General features: G+C 34.3%; 1 long non-coding RNA gene across 2 annotated transcripts in view; it reads left to right on the forward strand.

Moving 5' to 3' along the window:
* LOC108539307 (uncharacterized) overlaps positions 1-9,487 on the forward strand; it is a 95,125-nt gene that overhangs the window by 55,021 nt on the left and 30,617 nt on the right. Inside the window, exon 4 of one of the 2 annotated variants that reach the window (XR_001888327.1) lies at positions 7,779-7,856. The exons of the other annotated variant lie outside the window; for it this stretch is intronic. This is a non-coding gene — a long non-coding RNA (uncharacterized LOC108539307). Of the gene's footprint in view, positions 1-7,778; positions 7,857-9,487 lie in introns of those variants that run through there. 2 annotated transcript variants of the gene reach the window in all.

The raw sequence follows: 9,487 nt of genomic DNA on the forward strand, positions 1-9,487 counted from the left end.
TAACTTCTTTTTTTTTTTTCTTTTTTTTTTTTTGAGACAGAGTCTTACTCTGTCACTTAGACTGGAGTACAGTGGCTTGATCTTGGCTCACTGCAACCTCTGCCTCCCAGATTCAAGTGATTCTCCTGCTCCGCCTCCCAGTAGCTGGGACAATAGGAGCGTGACACCACGCCTGGCTAATTTTTATATTTTTAATAGAAACAGGGTTTCACAATGTTGGCAAGGCTGGTCTGGAACTCCTGACCTTGCTATCCACCCACCTTGGCCTCCCAAAGTGCTGATATAGGCATAAGCCACCGTGTCCGGCCATTTAAAAGATATTTCTTACTTACATTGGACATTTCAAACCACACACCAAGACACGAGGCAAATATTGACTTACTTCTGATATTGAGCTTATTTCAATTGAAAATATTTCAGAAAGACAGTTTGCTATAGAGAAATTATTTTAGTCTTTGCTCAGGCATGTTGGTAAGTTTAATTTTATGCTTTTTTTATGGAGGAATATGCAGTGATAAGAAATAAGGGATTGCTTTTCTAATATTTGACTCAAATTTCAGATTTGGCTTTGAATTTAGAGAAAATGATCACACATATTAATTGTAACTTTCTGTAAAAGAAAAGACTACATGTCAATCTATTATAAGAAGACAAAATAAATTGAATTTCTGGCATCTGAGCCTCCATTTATGAAACTACCTTTGCAAAAATTGTAACAGTGAGAAAAATTATGACATAGAAATAGTTATTACGTAACTGACTCCATCTTGCCTTTGACCTTCAAATTGTCCTTAGGTAGGGCATAGGCTGACCTAACTATAGGAGGAATTTAGTTTATAGTGTAACTGAAACAAAGTTAACAACCCTTTCCTGAAACAAACCCCCTCCTTTCCTAAGGACCTGACCGCCTTTGTAAAACTAACAACTAAGCCAAAAGGTTAACAATTGCGGTTCAGGAATCAAGCAGCCAGAGGCTACAAGATTCCTAACCTCCCCAGTTGCTCCTATGGATAACATCACTATTGTAAAACCTAAGATTGGTGTTTGAGGGATTTTTCAGGCCCTGCCTTCTGATGGACCAGTGCCAAACTATCTTTAAAACCTTAGACTCGGGCCGGGCACAGTGACTCATGCCTGTAATCCCAGTTCTTTGGGAGACCGAGGCAGGAGGATTACCTGAGGTTGGGACCTCGAGACCAGTCTGACCAACATGGAGAAATCCCTTCTCTACCAAAAATACAACAATTAGCCAGGTGTGGTTGTGCATGCCTGTAATCCCAGCTACTTGGGAAGCTGAGGCAGGAGAATCGCTTGAACCTGGGAGGTGCAGGTTGCAGTGAGCTGAGATCGCACCATTGCACTCCAGCCTGGGTGACAGAGTGAGACACCATTTAAAAAAAAAAAAAAAAAAACTAGAAAAACCCTGGACTCCAAATTTTCTGAGAGACGGATTTCAGCAATAAATCCCTGGTCTCCTGTTTAGCTGGCTCCACACGTGTTAAATTCTCTATTGCAATTCCATTGCCTTGATAATTCATCTCTATGTGGGCAGCAGGCAAGAAGAACCCATTGGGTGGTTACATTTATGGCTCTTATATTAGGTAAGTTATAATATTGTCATATATCTAATCTAACATTCTACTTGATACATGTATTCTCTTTACATCCTCCCTAAAACTTAATCTTCTACACTTCACAAGTGACATTTTGGTGATGAAAATCACTAATTTTAATTATGTTTTTCCATATTGAATTGACAGAAAATTATTTTTCAAATTAATTACAAATGCACCCTTTGGTCACATTCATTCTTTAGTTCTAGTTTAGTCTACATTCCCACAGAAATTTACAAGAATCCCTATTCTATATCAGGTATTCTAGAGCTTTTTACAAAGTTGCCATTTCTTTCTTGATATTTTCTTATCTAAATTACTCCAGTCACATCAGCTATTTTACATGTGAACCACTCTGAATCTTTTTAATGATCCAACATATTTTCCTTTTTATGTGCTTTAGATTGGCAAAAACCCTTAAATTACAATACCTAATATGAACATGAGTATCAGAATATGGTTTAACTACTAAAGATTAGAGTTTATATAAGATTTTTCTCCTTCTATCTCATATGTTGAAAAATGTGATTACAATCTTGGTCTCAGTTCAGAGTAGTTATCCTTTAATATTCTTCTACATCCATTTTTATTTACTTTAATGGCTTTTTCCCTCATCTATGATTCGTAAAATAGTCCATTTGTAAGTTGACTTAATATAATTTAGATTGCCATAGCAGACAATTACTTGACTGAGTTCCAAATTAAAGTGCCAGAAAAAAATGGAAGCTTTAGCAATTTTAGATTGTTCTACACTAAACCTAGCAATTAAAAATAATTGCTACATTTTCTATTTTTTTGTTATTGTTACTCAGTCCAGATGTGTCTGAGCTTCTGCCCTGTTAAAATAAAAGGAGAAAAAAATACATTACTTCTAATTATTACAGAGATTAAAGTAATTAAAATGGTCTGATTTAGGTAAAATTAGGTTTCTAGTTTTTTTAAGTTTCGTTCTACATACTTTCAAAATGTCTCAAAAAGCTTTCATTTCAAATGAGTTAGTTTTGACCAAAATCTGTGGTCACTAATTTCCAGTCAAAACTAAATTTTCATCACTAAAAGTGTTCAAGCAGAAGTAGAACATCCATGGACCCTATTGTAGATGAGATTTCAGCATCAATCTGGGGGAAAGCAGGACCTATTGGAGGTTTGAAAAGTTAGGTTTGTAACTGTTATATACTAAGTTAGGTCCATATCTTAGCACAAAATAACCAGTCAAATAACAGTTACCTTTAATGAATAAATTGGTGAGTGAAGGCTCTCATTTTGAAGTCACCGAAAAGAAATTAGAACAAGTTATTTGGGTATAACCTGTGCCAGCTATTTTCTTCAGTTCTGGAACTACCCTTAGGTATACAATTTATTAGAAGCTTAGATATAGGAAGTTTTACATTTTCCTTTAAAACACAAACAGCTTGAATAGGATAGGATGAAAATTCCATATGTAATCCTTAATAATAACATATAAATCATAAATATTAACCTGGGTGTTGATATTTCTTTTAAAGTCTTTATTTCACAACACAAAATGTCTGTAATATTCCCCATGCTTGAATGTCATCCACATGTGTTGTGTGGCTTTTTCATGTGTTGAAATTTTCTTTATATCTGTGTTTCCTTTAAAGAGTTTTGATCATACCATTCTTGAACTAGCTACTGCCAATTCTTGCATTTTTAAAACTTCATATCTATGCAGAAGGTAGAAATAAGTGCCTAAAACTGAAATGAAAGAACATAAAATTCTAGGTATAAATGTTTGAAATGAAAAATAGTCAGGTCCTTTAATCAAACACTTATTAAGTTCCAACATGGGTCTTCCACTCAGTGGCACACTAGATCCAAGTGCTTACCGTAAGTTTCCGTGCCAGAAATGGGTGTGACTCGAGGGTCATTTATCCATTCACCTTGGTTTTGAAATATGTATACATATATATATGCTTTTGACACAGCTTTTTATTCCGGTCAAACTGATGATTACTTTATCCATATTTATTTTGGGAGCTGAAGGAAAGGTTAAACTTTTGTCTTACTTAAGTCACTTTTTTAAAGGGAGAGAGGTCTGTTAGACATTTATGGCTGCATTTTAACATGCTTGGTTATAATAATGACAAATAATTACAACAATATGTATTATGTCCTTTAATCTTCCTAGCAAATCTATCAATTTGGTATTGGTATTATCCCAGTTTTGCAGACAAGGAAGAGGGACAGAGAATTTAAAAACACACTCAACGTTTCACAGCTAAGTGGTAGAAAAGGTTTTGAGTGAGTCTGTTATGGGGGGAACAAGCCCCCAATATTTCAACATAGGTTCTTTCTATTTTCCCTGTCGGCCTGTCTGAGAAATAAAGAGAAAAAGTACAAAGAGAAGTATTTTACAGCTGGGCTGCCAGGGATGACATCACATATCAGTAGGTCCATAATGCTCCCTGAGCCACAAAACCAGTAAGTTTTTATTAGGGATTTTAAAAGGGAGGTGGGGGGCGGTGTATGAACAGGGAGTAAGTCACAAAGACCACATGATTCAAAGAGTAATAAAGATCACAAGGCAAAGGACAAAATTAGAATTGCCAATAAGGGTCTATGTCCCGCTGTGCACATATTGCCTTCATAGACATCTTAACAGAAAACAAGATTGGAGAGCAGAGACCAAAATTTACCAGGCTGGAATTTCCCAATGCTAGTAAGCCTGAGGGTACTGTAGGAGACCAGGGTATATTTCAGTTCTTATTTCAACCGCATAAGACAGACAATCTCAGAGCAGCCATTTATAGACCTCCCCCCAGGAATGCGTTCCTTCCCCAGGGTGTTCCTTGCTGGGGAAAGAATTCAGCAATATCTCTCCTACTTGCACATCCATTTATAGGCTCTCTGCAAGAAGAAAAATATGGCTCTATTCTGCCTGACCCCGCAGGCAGTGAGACCTTATGGTTATCTTCCCTTATTCCCTGAAAATCACTGTTATTGTGTTCTTTTCAAGGTGCACTGATTTCATATTGTTCAAACAAACATGTTTTACAATCAGTTTGTACAATAGTGGTCCTGAGGTGACATACATTCTCAGCTTACGAAGATAATGGGATTAAGAGATTAAAGTAAAGACAGGCATAAGAAATCATAAGAGTATTATTAGGGAAGTGATAAATGTCCATGAAATATTCACAATTTTTGTTCAGAGATTGCAGTAAAGACAGGCGTAAGAAATTATAGAAGTATTTATTTTGGGAACTGATAGATGTTCATGAAATCTTCACAATTTATATCCTTCTGCCTTGGTTCCAGCTGGTCCCTCAGTTCAGGGTCCCTGACTTCCCGTAACAGTCTGTCTCACTCAAGATCTGAGTGCCTAATCACTATAGCATGCTTATAATAAATATGCTAAGTTACTTATTATTAATGGCAATTTTCTTATTGTATTTTTTATAAATGTTTTCTAATTTATCATCTTTTGTGAAACAGATATTCAAGTATATTTTGAAACTGGTAAATGAAAATTTTGGAAACCGCAGAGAAATGGCAACAATGTTAAGTTCAGACTATACAATTATTATATGTATATTATTTTACTTTCATTAAATCCCCTCATGTCTTTGTTTTCTTCTTTTTTTATTTTTTCAGATGGAGTTTTGCTCTTGTTGCCTAGGCTGGAGTGCAATGGCACAATCTCGGCTCACCGCAACCTCTGCCTCCTGGGTTGAAGTGATTCTCTTGCCTCAGCCTCCCAAGTAGCTGGGATTACAGGCATGCACCACCACGCCCAGCTAATTTTATATTTTTAGTAGAGAAGGGGTTTCTCCATGTTGGTCAAACTCATCTCAAACTCCCAACTTCAGGTGATCCACCTGCCTCGGCCTCCCAAATTGCTGGGATTATAGGTGTGAGCCACTGTGCTCGGCCTTGATTTTTTTTTTTTTTTTTAATTGTAGTTAAAGAGTAAGTTCAATTTAACAATGCCTTGGTTGGATCTTTGAGATTTTAGGCGGAGCTTCTCATTTTCTAGTTTTGTTCCACAATCATGTCTTTCTCTGAAATTCTTCCATATTACATTAAAAAATTAATTTAATGCAGATAACATGGGAAAATTCTTCAGGTGCTGGAAATAGATTCAATTGAAGATTTAAATTTTAGTTTTGTTTTTCACATCTTGAGCTAATTTATAGAATGTGAATTCAATCACTTTGCTTAGCTATGCTTTGAACTCAAATATAGATATTTCTAAAATATTTTTCTGCTCTAAATATAATTGTTTCTTAAAATAAATTGCTACTTTTCATTAATGAAAAAATATGCTTAAATAATTAGCCAAAACCTTAATAGACACCTCACCAAACAAGATATACAGATGTCAAATAAGTATGTACGACAGTGTTCCGCATCCTCTTTCTTCTGGGAAATGCAAATTAAAACACACTGAGGCATCACTACACACCTCTTAGAAAGGCCAAAACCCAGAACACTGACACCAGTGCTGGTGAGGATGTGGAACAACAGAAATTTCAACCATTACTGTTGGAAATGCAAAATGGTAGAGCCACTTTGAAAGATGGTTTGGTGGTTTCTTACAAAACTAAACATATTCCTACCATATAATAACAGCAATCATGCTTCTTGGTATTTACCCAAAGGAGTTGAAAATTTATGTCCACCCAGAGCCTGCACATGAATGTTTACAGCAGCTTTATTCATCATTGTCTATCTCGTAAGCAATGCTCATGTCCTTCAGTAAGTGAATGGTAAATAAACTGTGGTACAGCCAGACAATGGTTATTTTTCAGTACTAAAAAGAAATGAGCTATCAAGCCATTAAGTGATATGGAGGGATTATAAATGCATATTATTATGTAAAATAAGCTAATCTGCAAAGGCTACATGCTGTATGCTTCCGGTTATATGACATTCTAGAAAAGGCAAAACCAGAGTTACATTAAAATGGCCAAGGGTTACCAGAGATTGGGGGAGAAGGGGAGAAATGGGCAGAGAACAGAAAATTTTTTAGAGCAGTGAAAATGTATAATATTGCAATAGTAGATAAATGTCATTATCAATTTGTCCAAACTCATAGAAAGTACACCACCAAGAGTGAGCCCTAATGTAAATGATGGACTCGGAATGATAATGATGTGTCTGTCAATTTAGGTTCATCAGTTGAAAAAAATGTGCCACTCTGGTGGATGACACTGATACAGGGGAGTCTATATGTATGTAAGAAATCTTTGTACCTTCTGCTTAGTTTTCTTGTGAACCTAAAAGTGCTTTAAAAAAAATAAAATGTATTAAAGTGAAAAAGAAGAATTTAAAAAATACATTTAAAATATATTAGATCTATTGTAGAGTTATAAAATGACAGAAAAGTGGGTAGGAAACGTTGGGTATAAAAAATATTTACATCCGGATGAGAAAGAAGAGTGTGTCAAATCTCAGAAAGGGAATCCAGAAATGGTGACTGGAGGAAGGGCAAAATGCAAGCCTTTCCCATTGCTGGCAGATAATGAAGAGAAATAAGATCACACAGAAAGTGGCTCGACACAGTGGCTCATGCATGTAATCCCAGCACTGCATGAGGCCAAGGAAGCGGGCATCCCCTGAGGTCAGGAGTTTGAGACCAGCCTGACAAACATGGTGAAACCTCATCTCTACTAAAAATACAAAAAAATTAGCCGGATGTGGTGGTGGTCGCCTGTGATCCCAGCGACTTGGGAGGCTGAGGCACAAGAATTCCTTGAACTCAGGAGGCAGAGGTTGCAGTGATCACGTCATTACACTCAAGCCTGGGTGACAAGAGTGAAACTCTGTCTCAGAAAACAAAACAAAACAAAACAAAACAAAACAAAAACAAAAGGAAAACATAGAAAGTGAACTATTTTACAACTTATTTCTACTTATTGTCGTTTACTATATTTGATTGATGACTAGTAATTATCCTTATATAAAAACATGGTAGAAAACTTATTGCAATAATTTGTTTAAAATATTATATATTTTAAATTATAAATCAAAATCTGCACCAGCCAGGATTTTAATACAAATTGTTTTCTAAGTCATGTTATAACCATGAAAAATTTATGACATATCAAAATATTCTTATATAAAGAAAATAGATTGGTGAAAGAATAGCAAACATTCAATATCCATCTGGCACTACATTTATTAATTTTGTCTTCTCACCAGATTGTTCAATAAAGGATATGAAGAGGATGACAGAAACACCTAAAATAATTTGCTTCAAGAAAACATAAAATATTTGAGGTAAAGGAAAAGTAGAATAAAAATAATATATGAATTAGGTCTCTACATATTCTTCAAAAGTATTGAAAATTAAGATATACAGATATTTTCCTTTTTTATGTGTTTACTTGTGGTAATTTCCTCCATCCTTCTATTGATTATATTTTGTAATAGCTTTAGCCTATTAAGATTATTATATAAACATTTTAATAAAAAATATTTTTGAACAAAATTTGTTTAGCACCATGGAGGAATAAATCTAATCATTTCAAATAGCTAATCTTTTAAAAATTGTACATTAGAGAAAAATTTTTCAAAGTAAAAAATTATTGAGGCAGCATTAGTTTAGAATATATAGATGAGGAAGCCAAATTACAATATATTGAATCATTATTTATTCTAATTACATTATGAGCATTGCAGAAAATGCGGTATATCTGATTATTTTCGTGCACCAAGCATACAAAGACAATCCTCAGAAGAAAGTAAAATAACAGAACTATTAGTATTTGAAATTATAGCGTTCTTGAAATTTTGGAAACACAGATTCAAGATAAAAAAATTAACTATGAATCATCTCATAATATACTATATGTGTATACATTATTTAAAAAATTGTTCATTTTTAGGCAGATTGTATTAACAATATAAATGCATACTATGTAAAATGAGAAATAAAACTGTGAAGAATACATACATAAAATTATTCAAACTTATTAGTAGTAAATAAAATGCTCAATACATGATAGGGGCATGTCAAAATTATGTGGAGCTAGTTTGAAGATTGTAATCATGGGAAAAATAAATATTCATAAGTCTGTGCTGATATACATAAATAATTGAATGAATAAATAAATGAGAGTGAAAGAATTGTTCTTCCCTGCAGTATAATTCCAATCAATAAATGAAGAAAAAAGAATGAAAATATAAAATCAACACTTTGTGAACATTACCCTCTTATTTGCTGTAGGCAAGATTTATCAGTAGATGCTAAACTTAATGAATAGAAGTATGATTAAAAATAGGTTAATTGCATAGTTTCAAATAATCTCCCAAGAAAATATGTATTAATTACAAAGGAAAAAATCATACTGGAGAAACTTGTCAGATTCCACCTTAACCAAGTGATCGATGTTAAATTTACTGCGGAAATATTAATATGATACCTTGCTTGATATTATCCACTGAGAAGGACATGATGTTATACGTGTGGTATCTGCACAATCGGAATTTATTCACAAAAAAAAAACAAACCCAAATTTAGAGACATTTACAGAATAACTGGACAGTATCGTTTAAACTTGTCAAAATCATGAAAGACAAATCTCTTCCGGATTGGAGGCGATTAAGGAGACATGAAGCAAAACGCACTGTGGGACTGCACCTGAAAAAGGACGTTAGTAGTATAACTTGTAGGTTGAATAAAGTTTGCAGATTAGTTAATACCAACATTAATGTTGTGTTTTCACAATTGCATTATGATTTTATAAAGTATTAATATTTGGGGAAGCTAAGTGAGTTTAAGTTTGCAATGAGCTATATTTGTGATCATGCTATGGTACTCCAGCCTGGGTGACAGAGCCCCTGAATATATATATATATATATGTGTGTGTGTGTGTGTGTGTGTGTGTGTGTGTGTGTGTGTGTGTGT

Source organism: Rhinopithecus bieti, unplaced genomic scaffold, assembly GCF_001698545.2.
Source record: "Rhinopithecus bieti isolate Rb0 unplaced genomic scaffold, ASM169854v2 scaffold_16999, whole genome shotgun sequence".
In the NCBI taxonomy this organism is placed as follows: Eukaryota; Metazoa; Chordata; class Mammalia; order Primates; family Cercopithecidae; genus Rhinopithecus; species Rhinopithecus bieti.